At 38.8% G+C, this 19,633-nt stretch overlaps 1 non-coding gene across 1 annotated transcript; it reads left to right on the forward strand.

Moving 5' to 3' along the window:
• The first annotated feature begins 862 nt into the window (after positions 1-862).
• Positions 863-966, forward strand: LOC112400914 (U6 spliceosomal RNA). Its single transcript, XR_003003484.1, has one exon. It is a non-coding gene; the product is annotated as a U6 spliceosomal RNA (small nuclear RNA).
• The last annotated feature ends 18,667 nt before the right edge of the window (positions 967-19,633 follow it).

Consider the following 19,633-nt stretch of genomic DNA (forward strand, 5'->3'; position numbering starts at 1 on the left):
TTTTTAAAGCTCCCGGTGATTCCAAGTGTGCAGCGGAGGGTGAGAGTCCCCATGTTTGGGAGAAAAAGGACTTGACCACAGATTTGCAGCAGATGAGACAGAAACTCAGATAAGACTTAGGGCTCCCACTTCTTACTCGAGATCACTTAAAATCCAGCCCCCTTCCTGTGCAGGAGCACCCCCTTCCTGTCCCTCATTCCCTTGATTTCTTCTTAATAAGTATTTGTCCTCATTTTATAATGACCAGAAAAATAACCCCAGACAAAATCTGAAAATGCTAAACCATAAAGCAGATTCTTTGGAGTGTAGACCACAGGCACGTCTACCCTGGAGTAAAACACTGTTTTTTTCCCCCTGGAGTCTTCCAAGTATAAATGTCCCCTGAAGCCAGAAGACCAGCTTAACTTTGAAAACGACAAACTTCACAACGTTTCCAACATGTATATACATATCCTACAAACACACATGTGTACTCTCCATGCCAAATTATGCCTTATTTCTATACACATTCCTTTCCCATCTGCAAAAACCTCCTCTACAGAAAAAGTATTCCTTTTTGTTTTAATGCACTCATTTAAACCTTGGCTCTTTCCAAAAAGGATTTGAGTTTGCATGCAAAAACATACATGTGGCAGCAGAATGAGAAAACAAGAAAAGCAGGTGAAGGGGAAACATGGGGAGGGAAAGAAAAGAAAGTCAAGGGTGAGATTCTCATAAATATGTAGGCTAGGAGGCCCTGAGCACTGTTAGTGGTGGACTGAGAATTAGATGCTGAGCTTCCTGGCAGCCAACGTAAAGAGGAAAATGTGATCAATTACATCAGTGGCTTTCAAACTTTCTTGTATTCAAAAGTAAGCATATTGTACTTGCTTTGGCAGCACATATACTCAAATTGGAATGATATGGAGATTAGCGTGGCCCCTGAGCAAGGATGACATGCAAATTTATGAAGCATTTCACGTTTCTATACAGATCCATTAAAAAGACTAAAAAGGAAGCATAGGGAATTCCCTAGCAATCCAGTGGTTAGGACTCTGCACTTTTGCTGCGGAGGGCCCGGGTTCAATGCCTGGTTGGGGAACTAGGATCCCACAAGCCTTGCTGCATGGCCAAAAAATAAATAAATAAAAAGGCAAGCATATATAGAATCACCATATGGAAAACAGAGGCGAAAAATCCCAGGCTCTGTTGAAGAGCTCATATTTTCCATTTTTAACCCATCCACCTGGAATCACCCTTGTTGCCCTGGCTTATAAATGAGACAGCAACCCCAGTTTGGCCTGAAAAGTCCAAGGTAATAAATGGCTAGATGACTGTTTTTCATACTGTCTCTGGAATGGATAAATGTGTCAGAATTAAAAGATAGCTTATGCTTTAGCATCAGAGGGGAAAAGTGAAATAAAGCTGTGTTGTCACCTGCCTGGTAGTGAATAAACACCAGAGATCGAAAAAAAGAAAAAAATCTCAGCCTCGTGGCTTGCACCTTTCTCCTGCAGGTACTTGTAAAGGGTCTTGAAGGAGCACCCAGAGCTCTGCAGAGTCAAGCTTGAAAGTCATGGATTTCAAAGTGCTTCACTGTGTTTGTGATTCTCAAAGCCTATAAGATAGAAACCAACAGAACGACTTGAACAAATCAGAACGCTTCCTGATATTGGTACAGGACAGAGTGGAACTTTTGAGAGTGAAATGGGCACTATTAATAATAAAGCATGTTTGGGGTTAGCAGATGTGAACTAGTATATAGAGAATGGATAAACAACAAGGTCCTACTGTGTAGTACAGGAACTATGTTCAATATCCTGTAATAAACCATAATGGAAAAGAATATGAAAAAGTATATATATGTATAACTGAGTCACTTTGCTGTACACCAGAAACTAACACAAATTGTAAATCCGTTATATTTCAATAAAAAAAACAAAAAATCAAATCAAATAAAGCATAAACCAGGACTGTTCCAGGCAAACTGGGACAGATGGCCACCCTGCCTAAACAGGATGATTTAGATATGTCCTGAGGACAAAAGACGTGTGAAATTCAAGCAAGTAATCACACGGGAGGCGGTAACAGACATCCATGAGTAGACCAGGGGCTGTGAGCAATCCTTCTTAAAATTATAAAATCATCAGCATAACAATTCATGGTGTGGTTCGGGGCATCCCATCCACATTCTGACAAGACTCCAGTCAGCCCTCTTGCCTAAATCTCTGGTTGTTATGCAACGTCATCGTCCTAAAAAAGGGTCTCCCCAAACCAGGTGGGCTGACATGACGGATTCCTAACATGCATATCGAGAGCACTTTCCCTTGATGTCTGCAGATTCTTATCTCTTACTCTGCTGGAATCTCTAGAACACATGTCAGGGACCTCTTTGGCAATCTGCTTAAGTCTAAGGACATCTCAGAAAAATGCTTCTATATAAACAAAAACGCTTATAATGCACATAGGGTGCTGGGAAACTGGATACTGATAAGAAACAATTTAATGTCTTATTTCTTACTGATAAGAAAAAAATTTACCTCACATTATTCACAAAAATTAACTCCGAATGGATCACAGCCCTAAATGGAAAGCCTAGAACCATAAACCTTCCAGAAGACAATATAGGGAGAAAATCATTGCAACTTTGCAGTAGTCAAACATTTCTCAGAACACTGAAAGTACAAACCATGAACATTGGTAAACTGAGCTTTGTCAAAATATAAAACTTTTGTTCTTCAAAAGACAAAACTGAGGGCTTCCCTGGTGGCGCAGTGGTTGAGAGTCCGCCTGCCGATGCAGGGGACGCAGGTTCGTGCCCCGGTCCGGGAGGATCCCACATGCCGCGGAGCGGCTGGGCCCGTGAGCTATGGCTGCTGGGCCTGCGCGTCCGGAGCCTGTGCTCCGCAACGGGAGAGGCCACAGCAGTGAGAGGCCCGCGTACCACCAAAAAAAAAAAAAAAAAAAAAAAGACAAAACTGAGAAAATAAAGAGCAAGCTATAGACTAGAATACAATACTTCTATCATACAGATATAAAAAATATAAGGGATATATAACGATACACGAAGAACCTTAACAACTCAATAACTTTTAGAAAACAAATAACTCAATTAAAAACTGGGAAAACTTTAGAACCAACACTTCATAGGAGAAGATATACAAATTGCCAATAGGCACAAAAATAGATGCTCAACATCATCAATCATCACGGAAATGTACATTAAAATATAATGATGGGCTTCCCTGGTGGCGCAGTGGTTGAGAGTCTGCCTGCCGATGCAGGGGACGCGGGTTCGTGCCCCGGTCCGGGAAGATCCCACATGCCGCGGAGCGGCTGGGCCCGTGAGCCATGGCCGCTGAGGCTGCACATCCGGAGCCTGTGCTCCACAACGGGAGACGCCACAACAGTGAGAGACCGCGTACTGCAAAAAAAAAAAAAGTATATATATATATAAAGAAATACCACTACATATCCATTAGATTGGCTAAAATTAAAAAGACTGACTGTACCAAGTGCTGACAAGGATATGGGGCAGCTAAACTCTCATACACTGCTGGTTGGGATGTAAAATGGTACAACCGCTTTGGAAAACAATTTGGCAGTTTCTCAAAAAGTTAAACATCCCCCCACCATATGACCCAGCCACCTGACACCCAAGAGAAAGGAAGACACAAATCCACGCAAAGAACTGTATATGAATGTTAATAGTAAGTCTATTTGTAACTGCTAAGAATTGGAAACAGTGAAACTGTCCATTAGCAGGTAAACGAATAAACAGATTGTGGTATATCCATGCAATGGATTACTACTCAGCAATAAAAGAACGTATGATACACACACAACATAGATGAATATCAAAATCCTTGTGTTGAGTGAAAATGCCAGAAGCCTCACTCTCCCCAAAAAGACCCAACACATGATTCTAATTATATAAATTTCTCAAAAATGCAAACTAATTTACAGTGACAGAAAGCAAAGCAATTGTCACCTGAGGGTGGGTGTGGAGGGAAGGATGGATTACAGAGGGGCTCAGAGAAACTGCTGGGGATGTGATGGAAAAGTCCAGTGTGTGAATTGTGTTGATGGTTTCATGGTATATATATGACATATATATGTATATAAAATGATAACATTTAACCCTTAAAATATTTCCAGTTTATTATACTTCAATTATACCTCAATAAAAATATTGAAATATTATGATGGAGTCATGTGAGATCCTTTATTAGTACATTAAATAGTGAGATCTAGCAGCAGGCCTGTAAGTTCCATAATGTTGAAGTAATGCTGAATATAAAGATATTTCAAGGTGTTTGCAACAGCCATAATGTGATATGGAAATACCTGTGATTTCTACTGGCAACAGAGTCAAGGTCCTGCTCATATACTATGGTTTACTGCCACATTCACATCTGAAGGGAATGCTAAATTTCACTTAGAAGTTGGTGAAAATAAAGATACATTTTTTACATCCAACTTTACAGACCCCCTGAATTCTATCCACACACCCCAAGTTAAGAAGTCTAGTTGGAAACAGCCTCAGCTACCTGAGGGTAATAATCTCCCTAGAAGATAAGAATCTTTAAACCCCAGGAACATTTAGAGTTAACTATAGAAATAGCCTAAATGGGAAAGCAATTTTATCAGGAAGCATATTTTAAATGAGATAAGATTCAGAAATAAATGTGGAAATACTCAACAAGGTCAAAATCATCACATTAATATGTTTTGTTAAGAAGGAAAGTGTTCATATTTAGCAATTTACATACTTTAAGAGACTTATGTTTAAGAGACTTAGACCTTTCGGAGTAGCACATCGGTCAGACTTGTTAATGATCATTTTGAATGTAACTGAAGCATTGCTTAAATGTGCAATTTTTACCTCAATGTCTAAGTCTTCTTTAATTTTATTTTTTATACAGCAGGTTCTTATTAGTTATCTATTTTATACATATTAGTGTATACATGTCAATCCCAATCTCCCAGTTCACCCCACCACCACTGCCCCCACCAAAGTCTTACTAAGTTTATATGCAATCATTTAGGACACTTAAGAGAATTTAAGATTTACTATATGTGACCTGATAGATTTATAAGATTGATTGAGAAGTAGAAACATTGAATAATTAAAGTACTTGCAAAGAAAATCCAGATTATCAAATTTAGAAATGCAGTTTCAAGTGGCTTAAGGCATTTACTTAGCTAAGTTTATAAGTGGGACCAAACATTAATCCATGACTTCCTTAAAAACAACGGCTGAATTTGTTACTGTGCTCTTAGAAATGGAACAATAGATTTCAAAAAGGAAACTTAAAAACCCAAGGGGGAGAAGCTAGGTTTGGTAAATGGTAACTTTAGTAATTGAAAATTATTTCCTAGAACTTGTGTACAGCTTATTCTGTACACAAAAACCACTCAGACCCATGTATAGCAGTATGGATGATTGAAAATGGAATGAGCCACAGGAAATCCAGGATCCTTCTCTCATCCCATGTTTAGTTTTGACCTAAGCGTCCCCCCATCCCCTTATTTGGGCCTCTGCCATTAAGAAATTAGCCACAAACACAAGAAAATTCTTTTTAGTGACCTAAGGAGAAGAAAGGTCATTCGTTACACTCGGATTAGGAAAAAATTTAAAATAGTGAACCACTTAATTTTTCAGAACAGTGGAATCTAAACAATAGCTACACTGGTGAACAAATGCGGATTCATTGCCAAAACCCCAGTTGGTCTGGACAGCATTTCTTCCTGGTTGCTTCAACAGAGCTGAATCGCTTGGCCTTCTCTCTCCAACAGTGTAGAAAAATCCCAAGGGGAATAAAATAGTTGTACTATAAGCATTTTTAACAATCTGCAACATTAATGGCAGTTAAATACCTATATACAAACTTCCCTCCTCATAGAATTACTGGGAAGATCAAATAAAATAATCTTTTTATAATCCCCCCAGTTGGAATGATGACTTTTTACCAGACAATTATCTTTCAGCATTTAGTAATTGCATTATTTAGGTTATCAGTTTGGCTGCTGTGACAGAAAGACATTCCCCAAAAGTGGCTTTTATTTGATGCACTTTCCTTTTTCCCCCTTAAGAGTCTGGGTTGGTAGTTGACGGCTGGTTTGGAGGCTCCACAATCATCTGGGACCCAGGGTCCTTCTGTTTTGTTGCTCTGCCATCAACTAGTGGCTTCCATTTCATAGTCCAAGATGGCTGCCCCAACTCCAGTAATTACATCTGCATTCCAGCCCGCAGGAAGGGGGAAAAGAGCTGTAGGGCTCACTCTTTCCTCCTAAAGGATCTGCCCAGAAATTGAACGCATCACCTCAGTCACGTTCTACTGACCAGAATTTAGTGCTCTGACTGTGTCTAGCTGCATGGGAGTTTGGGAAATGTGGATTTTATTTTTATTTAGGCAGACAGACAGTGCCAAGTTAAATACAGTTGATCCTTGAACAATGCGGGGGTTAGACGTGCCGACCGACCTGCAGTCAAAAATCTGAGTATAACTTTACAGTGGGTCCTCTGTATCTGTGGTTCCACATCTGTAGATCCAACCAACTGCTGATTGTGTAGTACTATACTATGTATTTATTGAAAAAATCCGTGTATATAAAAATCCATGTTGCTCAAGTGTCAGCTGTATTCTATTCCTAAGGTAGGAAGGGAGAATACATACTGAGTCTCTGCCACATTCAACACTAAACTCTACAGGTTATTGGGTTTTGTGTGCATAATGATTTCTCTTGTGAAATATTCCTTGTAAGTTCACATTGGTGTGACCACTGAAGAGAGAAATTTGGGAATACCAATTAAAATGTAAAGAGTAACCCAGGAACTCTATAATCCAACTCCTCTCTAGAGAAACAGGTAAAGTAGCCTACAGTGAGCATATACAAGAAGATTTCATCAAATCTTGTTTCTAAGAGTAAGCAGATGGAGGGACTTCCCTGGTGGTCCAGTGGTTAAGACTCTGGGCTTCCAATGCAGGGGGCGTAGGTTCGATCCCTGGTTGGAGAACTAAGATCCCACATGCCATGTGGCGCTGCCAAAAAAAAAAAAAAAAGAGTAAGCAGATGGAAACAAAAGACAACTAAAGAGAAATGGATAAGTGCCCTGGTGTATCCATATTTGACAGTATTTAAAGAGGAGGTGAATCTATATGTGCGGGAAATGTAATTTGTAGGATGTCATAAACAGTATGACAGTGTTTAAGTATTATAAAAAGAATAAACAGAAGATAAACAAAACTGACAAACCTTTAGGCAGACTTACCAAGAAAAAAGAGTGAGAGGGCTCAAATAAATAAAATCAGTAATGATAAATGTACACCTGATACCACAGAAACACAAAAGATCTTAGGAGACTGTTATGAACAATCATAGGAGACCATGATGCCAACCAGTTGAACAACCTAGAAGAAATGGATAAATTCCTAGAAACATACAACCTACCAAGACTGAATCAGGATGAAACAGAAAATCTGAACAGACTGATTGCTAACAAGGAGATTGAAACTATAATCAAAAACCTCTGAACAAACAAAAGTCAAGGACCAGATGGTGAATTCCACTAAACAGTCAAAGAAGAATTAATACCAATCCTCCTCAAACTCTTCCAAAATATAGAAGAGGAGAGAACTCTTCCAAACACATTTTAAGAGTCCAGCATTACCCTGATACCAAAACCAGACAAGGATGCTACAGAAAAAGAAATTTAGAGGCCAATATTCCTGATGAAGTTAGATGTGAAATCTTCAACAAAATATTAGCAAACGGAATCCAACAATACATTAAAAGCATCATATGCCATGATCAAGTGGGATTTTTTCCAGGGATGCAAGGATGGTTTAACACCTACAAATCAGTCAATGTGATACACCACATTAACAAAATAAAGGATAAAAATCATACGATCACTCAGTAGATGCAAAAAAGCATTTGACAAAATTCAACATCCATTTATGATTAAAAGAAACCTCTCAACACTGTGGATATAGAGGAAATGTAATTCAACATGATAAAGGCCATACATATGTGACAAGCCCACAGCTAACAATATTCTCAGTGGTGAAAAGGTGAAAGCTATCTCTTTAAAATCGGAACAAGACAAGGATGCCCACTTTCACCAATTTTATCCAATATAGTATTGGAGGTCATAGCCAAAGCAATTAGGCATAGATCAATAGAAGGGAATATAGAAAGCCCAGAAATAAACCCATGCATATATGATCAGTTAATTTACAACAAAGGAGACAAGAATATACAATGGGGAAAGGTTCGTCTCTTTGATAAATGGTGTTGAGAAAATTGCACGGCCACATGCAAAGCAAATGAAACTGTACTCCTACGGAAAAGGCAACATACTGACTGGGAGAGAAAGAATTGTAAATCATACATCTAATAACCAAAATATATAAAGAACACATATAACTCAATAGCAAAAATCAAACAATTTGATTAAAAAATGGAAAGAAGATCTGAACAGACATTTTTGCAAAGAAGACATCAGATGGCCAGCAGACATATGAAAAGATGCTCAACATCACTAACCATCAGAGAAATGCAAATCAAAACGAAATGAGATATTACCTCATCCGTGTTAGAATGGCTATTATCAAAAAGACAAGAAACAACAAGTGTTGGTGAGGATGTAGAGAAAAGGGAGGGAACCCTTGCGCACTGTTGGTGGGAATGTAAATTGGTGCAAGCACTATGGAAAACAGTTTGTTGGTTTCTCAAAAAATTAAAAACAGAACAACCGTATGATCCAGCAATTCCACTTCTGGATTTTTATCTGAAGGAAATGAAAACATTTGAAAAGATATATGCACTCCCATGTTTGTTGCAGCATGATTTACAGTAGCCAAGGTATGGAAACAACCTAAGTGTTCACTGATGGGTGAATGGATAAAGAAATTGTGATATACGTATATATACAGTGGAATATTATTCAGCCATAAAAAGAAGAAAATTCTGCCATTTTAACAACATGGATGGACCTCAATGGCATTATGCTAAGTGAAATAAGCCAGATAGAGAAAGACAAATACTGTATCATCTCTCTAACATGGACTCTAAAAACAAAACAAACAAACAAACAAAAACCCAAAGAAAACCCAAGCTCACAGATACAGAGAACAGATTGATGGTTGCAAGAGGGGGGTGCTGGGGATGCGGGTAGGTGGGAGAAATGGGTGAACTGTCTTTTTTTTTTTTAATTTAAATAAATTGAATTTTAAAAGTCACAGCATTATCAACCAAGTGATAGGTATGGGGGTGAAGTGGTGGTTGGGAATTGTGGGAAAAAATAAACAGTTAAATCCCAAAGATCTAACAAGTGATGATAAAGGAACTGACTTACTATTATTATTGTTTTTTTTTTATGGGGAGAGGGAGTGAATCAGAGTAATGAAGAGAGCCATAGTCCATGGATAGGCCACACCTAGGGCATGGTAAACTACTCTAGGTAAACCTAGAGTAGTATGCTGTAAATTAGGTAATGAGAATTCTGCAGAAGCTGGAAATCTAATCAGAAGTTACTAGGTAAACCAGAAATATCCAGAAATTTTTAAAAAGAGAGAGAGAAAGAATCTTGCGGAATGGTACTAAATCTTGGATGGGCATTTAATATAATTTCAATAGAATTTCAGGGTCAGGGTGACCTTGCTTAGTTGAGTGTGCTGAAGTCTGTCATCCTTAACTCTTGTGACACTCAGTTATTGTAATAAACATTTTTGCAGTCACAACTTTGTCTTCTACTTCTTTTAAGGAACTGACCAATTATTAACTCTCTGCAACCATCTCTGTAACCAAGAATTGCAACATGAAAATACTGACCTCCTTTCTAACTAAGATGGGGTAACAGGGACCAGAGTTACCCTCCTGTTTTAAACAGTCAAACACCTAGACAAAGCGGAATGACAAGCGTTTAAAAGACACTAGAGATCAGATAACGAAGAACTATATTCCTTAATAGATGGGAAACAAGGTGAGCCCTACCATTGTCCCAGCTCACTACCTTGAGAGAGTTTCCAGAACAGGGAGGGAAAACACAGGCAGAGCCCAGCTGACTCCTTGAGTTGAAAGGCAGACATGAGATTCCAGGAAGACCAATGCAAAAAAGTAAAAGAAATAAAAAAGAAAAAAACAAAAAGAATACGTGTGAATACACAAGTACTTATAAATATCCAGAGAACTGTCCAGAAGAATTTGTATATTAGAAAGATCTGGAAAGATTTATATCTTAAAAAAGAAAACACGTATATATTTTAAAATATAATGTATATTTTAAAAGAAAGCAATGACATAGTATTTCAATATGTAATGTATATACTATATATTGTAACACATAAAACATATAATATATAATACCATATATTATAAGACACTATATGATATACTATAATATGGTATTACATATTACAGAATATGCTATTATTGATAAAATGCCAGTTGTTTGCAGAAGGTCTCTCATTTAGATTAATCTGGTGTTATCTCACGATTAGATTCAGGTTATGTATCTTTGGCAAGAATACCACAGAATGATGATGTGTTCTTCATAGCACACATTTTCTTTTTTTTTTTCCACATCTTTATTGGAGTATAATTGCTTTACAATGGTGTGTTAGTTTTTGCTTTAATAACACACATTTTCAATTTGTCTGGTGATATTAACTCTGATGCTTAATTAAAGTGGTATCTTCCAGGCTTCTCCACTGTCCAGTTACTCTTTTTTTCCTTTGTAATTAATAGGTATTTTGTGGGGATAAACTTTGAGACCATGTATATATTGTGTTTCTCATCAAACTTTCAATGCATTAACTTATTTATTCATACTCTTTTCTTTGATGGCTATCATCTGTTACTATCTATTTATTTTCATGACCAGACTGTCCCACATGCGGCCAGTGGGAGCCTCTTCATTCTGGCTTCTGTGTCCATGTGACATGTCCCCATCATTCTTTGAGTACTTCCTTCCCTTCTGGCACAAGATGCTCAGGTTCATCTTCTACTTGTCTTGATCCAGTCCTGGAATTAGCCATTTCTCCAAAAATCTTCGGTTCCTTATAGTGGAAAATAATTTTTAGAAACCAACATCTGGGCGCTAAGTGTGTCCATTACTACTGTTGTGTCTCGCTTTCAGGCCCCCTCAGTAGCCAGAGCTATATACACATATACAGACAGACTCGTATACACACAGATGCATGTACATATATATGTATACATACAGATGCATATACACATACCGATATATCAATATTTAGGAGTGTGATAAGCTGATTCCATAATTCATCTGACAAAAGAGGAAACGTGTGACAAAAACATTTTAAAAATGAGTAACAAATTGCCTGTCCAGATATCAGAACAGATAAAAGATTTGGCGTACATATGGGAACATATGTATATGTATAGCTGATTCATTTTGTTATAAAGCAGAAACTAACACACCATTGTAAAGCAATTATACCCCAATAAAGATGTTTAAAAAAAAAAAAAAAAGATTTGGCGTAAAGACACAAACAGATCAATGTAATAGACTATGGAGTCTAGGAACAAACACATATTAATGCAAATTTGTTTTGCTCAGTGGGGAAAGTATGGATCACTCAATGCTGTTGGAACAATCAGTTTTCCATTGGGAAAAGCTAATTCTTACCTCTCTTCAGTCATTAAAACAAATTCCATGTGTAATAAAATAAAATACATATTAAAAAAATAAGGAAGATATTAGAAAAATAACATGGCACTACTTCTGCAACATTACGGCAGGGAGGCCTTCCTTGAGCAAAATCAAACAACAACAACTAAAACAAAACAAAATAAACAAAAAGGCAAAAGCTATAATGAAGAAGATTGATGAATTTGACTGCAAAATGTTTAAAACTTTGTATAGCAAAAGAGATCAAATTAAAAGACAAGGGGAAAAAAAAAAAGACAAGGGACAGTTTAGAAGAAAGATTTGCTAAATATAAAACAGAATACATTTATCAAGAGTTCCTACAAATCAGTAAGAAAAAAAACAAACAACCCAGCAGACTAGTGAATAAAGAGCATGCATATGCAGTTAATAAGCCACAAAGTGGAAATGGCCAATAAGCACTTTAAAAGATGCTCAACCTCATTAAAAGTCAGGACTACCCAAAATAAAACACACTGAAATATCCTTTTGTACCTGCAGGTTGGTAAACACACAAAAAGATGAATAATAACCAGTTTGGCTACAGTCGTAAGCAAATGGATATGCTCATGAAGTATTGGGATATGTACATATTATTCAGCCTTTATAGAGGAAAATTCAACAATAATAATATATGTATGTATATATTTATATATACTTTAAAATTTATGTATTTATATTCTTTTGTTTTAAATTTTTATATATTCATATAAATTTAAGGTGTGCATATCTTTTAGCTCAGAAAGTCAACTTCTATTTATCTATCTTAGAAAAAGAATCATGTAAGGGCACAGGAAGGCATATACAAGGATCTTCATCAAAGTATTATAATAGCAAAAAATTGGAAAGCAGTTAAACCAATAGGGAATTGGTTAAATAGAGTATAGAAATTATATGCAGCAGTTAAAAAGAATGAAGTAGAGGTGTATGTTCATAAACACATAACAGGATATATTATTAAGTGAAAGGCAATTACAAAACAAATATTTAAAATATGGTCTCATTTATGTAAAAATAAAAATCCCACAACACACAACTCTCTTTCTCCTCTCTCTCTTTTGCTCCCTCCCTCCTCTGTCTCCCCCAACATATACTCTGAAAAGGTACATATAAAGCTAATACCAGTGGTTCCTTAAAGGGAAGGGGATTGGTTTTAGAGGAAGGGTAGAAGATGGGTCAAGGGAAACTTCACTTTATTTGTATTCTTTTTGAAATGATTTTTTAAATGATGATAATGTATTAGTGTATTATTGGGGTAATTAAAAATAAATTGTAAAATGATCATTTCAAAAAGAGAAATTATTTTAGGTTAAAATAATAATCTATGCTAATCACATAGCACAGACTTGGTACATAATAAAATGCTAGCTATCATTATTCTATCTTGAGGTATGTGATTTTTGGACAAAATCCATTTCCCAGGAGGCAGGATTCCTGGTTCCTGGCTTTATCACTGCTCCCATTTCTGATTCCAGGGGCTCCTCTGAAAAATGAAAAGGTTGGACTACAGTCTTTCTCAGCATTAAAGAAGTTCTATAATTAGACACATTTGCAAAAGTCCTCATAAATGAATTCTGTATTAGTTTTCTATTGCTGTGCAGCCAATTATCATAAATGAAGTGGCTTAAAACAACATGCATTTACTAGCTCACAGTTTCTGTGGGTCAGGAGTCCAGGCACAGCTTCACTTGGTCCTCTGCCCAATGTCTCACCAGGCCACAGTCAGGTCTAGCCAGGCTACGTTTTCACCTGGAGGCTTAACAACTCAGGAAGGACCTACTCCCAATCTCATTCAAGTTGGTGGCACAATTCATTTCCTTGTGGCTGCAATGACTGAGGGCCCAGCTCCTGAAAGGCCATCAGCTGGAGGCCACCCTCAGATCCCAGAGGCTACCTGCAGTTTCCTGCCGCGTGGTCCTCACCATAGGCAGTTCAATTCATCACAGAAAGCTCACACTCACCCTAGAGAGTTCACACTCACCTAGGGAGATCATGAGACAGGCTGGGACCTGGCACCTGGACCCTTTGCTGCAGTGCTTGCACCTGGACAAACATCTCCTCCAGCGACTGCGTACAAAGAAACTAACAGGACTAAAAATAACCGCATGCATGCACAGCTGGGGCAAAATACGAACAGTAAGATACAAAAAGGCCACAAACCAACTGCCACTTCTGAGGTGCCTGGAGGAAAAGCAGGGTCCTGTACATGATCCCTGCACACAGAACCAGCAAGGGGGTGGCCAGGCCACCTGAGCCACGCCCCCAACCCCACCCACCGATCTGCCCCACCCCCTCACCCCATTTAAGGGACCAGCCCACCCTCTTCCGGAGCTAGCAAGGGCACCTTTTACCAGCTCTTCCTACCTTGTGCTGCATCTTGAGTCCCAATAAAGCCTTCCTGAATTTCTCATCTGGACTCATCAATTTCTATAGATTAAAGAGTTCAAGGATCTGGGTCAGTAACACTCACACTCACCATAGAGAGCTCACACACAGCTGTTTGCTTCAAGGCCAGAATCTCTCTCTCTTACGCTAGTGCATGCTAGCAACAGGGTTCTCTCTCTCTTTCTCTCTTTCTCTCTCTCTCTCTCTCTCTCTCTCACTCTCACACACACACACACACACACACACACACACACACATAAAATCTTTATATACATATTTTATATATAAAATTCCTGTGAAGTTATATATATATATAATATATTATTTATATTAATTCAATAATATATGTATATATATAAAAATCACAGGAGTGACCACCTTCACCTTTGCCATATAATGTAACCTAATTAAGGGAGAGACATCCCATCACCTTTGCCCAATTCTACTGGCTAGGAGCGAGTCACAAGGGCCCCCGCACAAGGGGAGGGAATTCTACAGGGCGTTAACATCAGGGAGGAGACCACGGGGACCATCTTAGAATTCCTCTGGCCGCAACATCTCTAAGTTGCAATTATTAAAACAACAATCCTCTATCTTTCCACTGACAAAATTATTTAGACAGTGGAATGGGGGAGGAAAGTGGATTTATCAGGAAGGCAGAATTTTGTTTAGACAAAATAGAGTTTTGCAGCCAAGATGACAAAGTTTAACTGCTAGAGTTTTTATTTTATGATTCAGAGCCTACTCTATACACTAATTTAAAATCGTCCCTTCAAGCCATAGAACACTGAAAAATACATATTTAAAGAGCATGTGAAATTGAATCACCTCTAGACAATTACTCTGAAAAATTAATTCTTGCCTGATTATTTAAAAAATCTAGTCCATCATTTGGATCCCATTTTTCCCATAATTTTTTGTACAGTTATATTAAAAATCAAGGCTCTAGGTATCTCTGGTATGCTTGGAGGGCAAAGTTAAGACTGAAGGACTGAATAAAACGAGTCCCCTTTGAAATGTGCATTTAGGCAGTGATCATTTGCATGAAATTGTGTGAAGCAAGGAGGATAGGAGGATAGGAATTAACCTGATATTCTTTCAAAAAATATGACAATATCAGCAAAGAAGCAGGCTCAGATAATAAAGACGGACAGGAGAAAGAGGAAGGAAGAAAGGATCTTCCCACTGACAGTTGCATGTTAGGATTGCGTGGATATTCCACTGTGGTTACCAAGGTCTCCCTATCGGGTGCTGGATTTGCAGTGCTGGATTGCAAACTTGCATCCCAACTGTACAGGAGGGCACCATCCCACGCCAAGACAACTTTGGCCTCTCGTAAAGAGAGAAACAAACAAATCCGCAAATGCTTTCAGAAGCTGGCCTCTCTCGTTCTTCTTAGTCTCCCAGCAAATGGATGATTTGCCCCAACAGTTAAGACAAATGTTTCTGTTAGGGAGCCACTTTCCAGGCGAATAAACATCTTCAGCAGAAGTAAACGTGAAGGGTGTGAGGACAGGGCAACATAAAGTACTTTCCAACCAATGTTGCCAGTGAAGTCGAAATGTAGTTATGAGTGACAGTATTCTAAAGCAGCTGACTTCAGGGTGGATTTTGTTTGTCCAGTGTTACAAAAAATTGTTTTAAAAAATTAGGGGCTTCCCTGGTGGCGCAGTGGTTGAGAGTCTGCCTGCCGATGCAGGGGACACGGGTTCGTGCTCCGGGCTGGGAAGATCCCACATGCCGCGGAGCGGCTGGGCCTGTGAGCCATGGCCGCTGAGCCTGCGCGTCCGGAGCCTGTGCTCCGCAACGGGAGAGGCCACAACAGTGAGAGGCCCGCGGACCGCAAAAAAAAAAAAAAAAAAAAAAAAAAAAAAAAAAAAAAAAAAAAATTAGATGGTGTCATGAATAATAATACAAAATTCTATAACATCTGGATTCCTGGTTTCTCCTGAAATAGCTGGAACATCTATCAATAGTCAGCTTCTATTCCTGCCTAACAGGCAGCAGCTGATGGAGCTGAGTAGTGGTTTTTTTCTCACCAGGTCACCACAGTCTCCACCACTCCCTGTGTTGTCGCTCCTGGACGTCTTCATTCATGTATCTTTTCTCCTTGACTTACAGTCATTTGAACTTGCAGCCCTTAGTTTGATGCATATCTAAGCTTCTTAACTTGGCGAACATCAAGGCTGACCCTCTGATTTTACAAATGGGGAAACCGAGGCAATCACCTAGTTAGGTAAAGGCTAAACTAGGTCCTGGTGTTCTGACTTCTCTAAGCGACTTCTTCCTCTGCTGTGGCCCTGTTCTATGTCTCCACATTCATCATTAGGAGTTGAAATTCTCAAGCTTTCTCTCCAACTAGGCAACTAAAATGTGTTATTGAATTTTCTCCTTTTTTATTGGAGAAGACTTGGTTGCTTGGCATCTATTTTAGCAGAAAGCCTGCTCTAAGGCTTTTAACTCCTCTCATTGGAATTCATAATTTAGGGCAGTGTCTCCAAGGTGGAGTAGGTCAGATTATCCATTGGGATCAAGGAAAACAACATAAGAACTTCTAAGCACACTATTAAACTAAAATAATAAGAAAGATATTCAGCTCTATTAATATTTAATATTCCATTTGGCAGTGATGCCCCCTTTGACTGTGAGTTAGATAGCGTTGGGTCCTTTAGGGGGTTTGAGACCTTCAGAGGGAAGAGCTGGGGTTTTCCGATGTTGAGGGGCTGGGAGCAACATACTGTCATTCGTTCACTTATTTGTCACGTGTTGAAGGTAAGCTGATTGACTTATGCTACTTAGAAATTAACAAATGCTACTCAGAAATCATTTGTGTACCCTCTCCATTCTTGGAAAACTATTCATTTTCACCCTATAGTTTTTGGAATATCTTTCACGTTGACAGTGGAAGTGATTATAGCAGCCCTTGAAATGGGTTTTGAGGTTTGGGGAGGAACTGAGAAATTTTCTCTTTCCCAGTCCCCCAGAGTGAATCATCTCATATTGGTAGGTTCAGACTTTCAGATCTACGCCAGTCCACCATTCACTGATTTGGTGGACACTGTGGTCTTTAACTGGGAGAATACAAATCCTGGGGCACTGTCCTGTTGCGGGCTAGCAGCCTCCTAGAGCCCTCTGGCAATAAGAGCTCAACTGAGAGTGCCCGATACATGGATGGCATTTGATGAAGAGCCCCACTGAATGGCCTTCTGAAGTGGCTGCCCATGTAGAGGAGACAGCTGAGTGACACCAATGTGCCCCAGTCAACTGCCCTCATCAATTTACAGGACCCAGGACAATTGTACAAATGGAGGCCCACTTGCCATATGTCTAAATATAAAAATATTAAATAAAGCGTTTTCTAGCCTCCTACTTTTACAAATATACCTTACGATGACCTGGAAAGCCAGGTTCAGATGTAGAATTCTTGAACTTCTCCATGTTCTGGCTGGGACGTCACCCAGCTCACCTCCCTTTTCCTCCTATAACTCCAGCTCCATCCTACCACAAGAAGCTCTGTGCACACATTTGCACGTGCCAGCCCATATGTGCTAGCTCTGACCCCCTGCCCTTGGCCCCCTCTGGGGCTGCAGGGCGTGGACCTTGCTGATGCAATCTGTTCTTGGAAGGATGGCCCTGGGGAAGAAGCTCAAACAGCCCTGGAATGAAATTCCAGGATCCAGGGTGGGGGGGTCGGGGAGATGATGCGTGGCCTCTGGGTGTGCACATCCCCTTCGCCTGGCTGACTTCTCCCCCATGGAGAGGGCACAGCTGGAGGAGGACCAGATGGGGGCTCTGTGGCCACTCTAGCTGTAATTGAACCAACCCTTCCCAAAAGGCAATGAACAAGTGGCCAAAGAGATTCCTTGGGGAGAAGATGATAAGAATCATGCAGGCAGAGAAAGAGGGCAAAGCTCATATTCCTTCTACTCCTGCCGTTTGGTCAGCACACACTTATTCAGGGCCTTCAGGGTAAGGGTGGCACTTAAAAATGAGAGAGAAAAGGATTGCTTTTTGAAAGAAAATTGGACTACAGAGAGAACACTTTGAAAACAAATGTTTGGAAATATTCTTGTTCAGGGATTACTGTTGATATATTTACATTATTTGAAAGTATGTAAATTACCTATATAAATGCTCAAAACTGTACCCAATTTAAGGACCTGGAAATGGCTTTTTCTAATATAATTTAAAATCATCCCATTGTATATAACAAAACAAAACAAAAAATAAAATCATCCCAACCTAACATTTCAGTGGATTTTAAACTCATGTGTTACAAGCGTAAAAATACAACACTTTTCAATTTGTTTTGAAGAACAATAGCTTAACCTCATGGAAGACAGAAGTAACCAGACGGATTTCAACCAAAACCTTTGCAAAATTGGTGTATGGAATGGAAAAGACGGAAAGCATTTTTAAAAATAACTACAGCAAGTAAAACCCTTCTTCCAGTTGGAAAACATATCTTTATGAGGTTATTTTTCCATTTTTGACAGCCATTAAAATCAAGTATTGATTTTAAAATCTAACATATAATTATAAACCAAGAATTTAAAAATAACGAAGGCTATTAAGTCACACTGTTTTCAATATCCAAATAGTAATGATGGTTTAATGAGAGTAAAAAGATTTTTTAATGTCAGAGTCATTTTTTTCAAAATATTATTTTTTCTTCCTTATCACTTCCTCTTACACTTTTTCTTGCATCTACTTCACCATTCACAGAATATGTTAATAGAGTAGAATATGTATATAATTTGTAAATAAATAAATATTGGGGTGGTTGTTTCAAAATGTTGTACCTGATCAGGAGTTTGAAGAGCACTGGCTTAGGATAGAATGTGGTCTAGGATGAAACCACAAGTGGCCCCTTTGCCATCGACACTGGCAGGTCTATCTAAGAGTGGTTGCTTTCTTCTTATTCTTCTTAAATCTTTGCAAATAAATTATACCATCTGGTTCTGGGGGAGGGTGGGGCCGGGGTTCTTTGTTACTCTATTGCATTCAGCAGTCAGGAGCCTCTGGTTTCTATTTCATAAGTGGAGTGATGCAGGCAGCCAGAGTCACAGTTTGCTTTTGTTTAAACTCTTGGTTTTTAGGACTGATCTGAGGAATCCTGTTTACTTAGTCCCAAAGAGAGAAGTCACTGCTGAGGGCAAGAGACAGCAAAAGCCACCAAGCAGTAGTGAACACGCTGGTGCTTTGTGAGCAAGTGTTCAATAACAGATGTAAAAAAACTAACAGTAATAATCACCATCAGTTATAGAATGCTTATCCAGCGCTGCGCCGCGGGCTTTATGTGTGTTCAATCCACACAACATCCCTATACGGTAAGAACGATAATTCACCCAATTTTCAATTTTGCATTTTGAAATAATTTTAGACTTTCAGAAAAATTGCAGAAATAGTAGAGTTCCCGTATGCCCTTCATCCAGCTTCCCCTAATGTTAGCAATTTACATACCATAGTACAAGTATCAATTTCCAATCCCAGGAAATTCACATTGGAGCAATTCTCTTAACTAAACTACAGACCTTATTCAAATTTCACCAGTTTTCCCACTCACGTCCTTTTACTGCCCCAAAATCC

This window comes from Neophocaena asiaeorientalis, unplaced genomic scaffold (assembly GCF_003031525.2).
Source record: "Neophocaena asiaeorientalis asiaeorientalis breed wild unplaced genomic scaffold, Neophocaena_asiaeorientalis_V1.1 scaffold132, whole genome shotgun sequence".
NCBI lineage: Eukaryota > Metazoa > Chordata > Mammalia > Artiodactyla > Phocoenidae > Neophocaena > Neophocaena asiaeorientalis.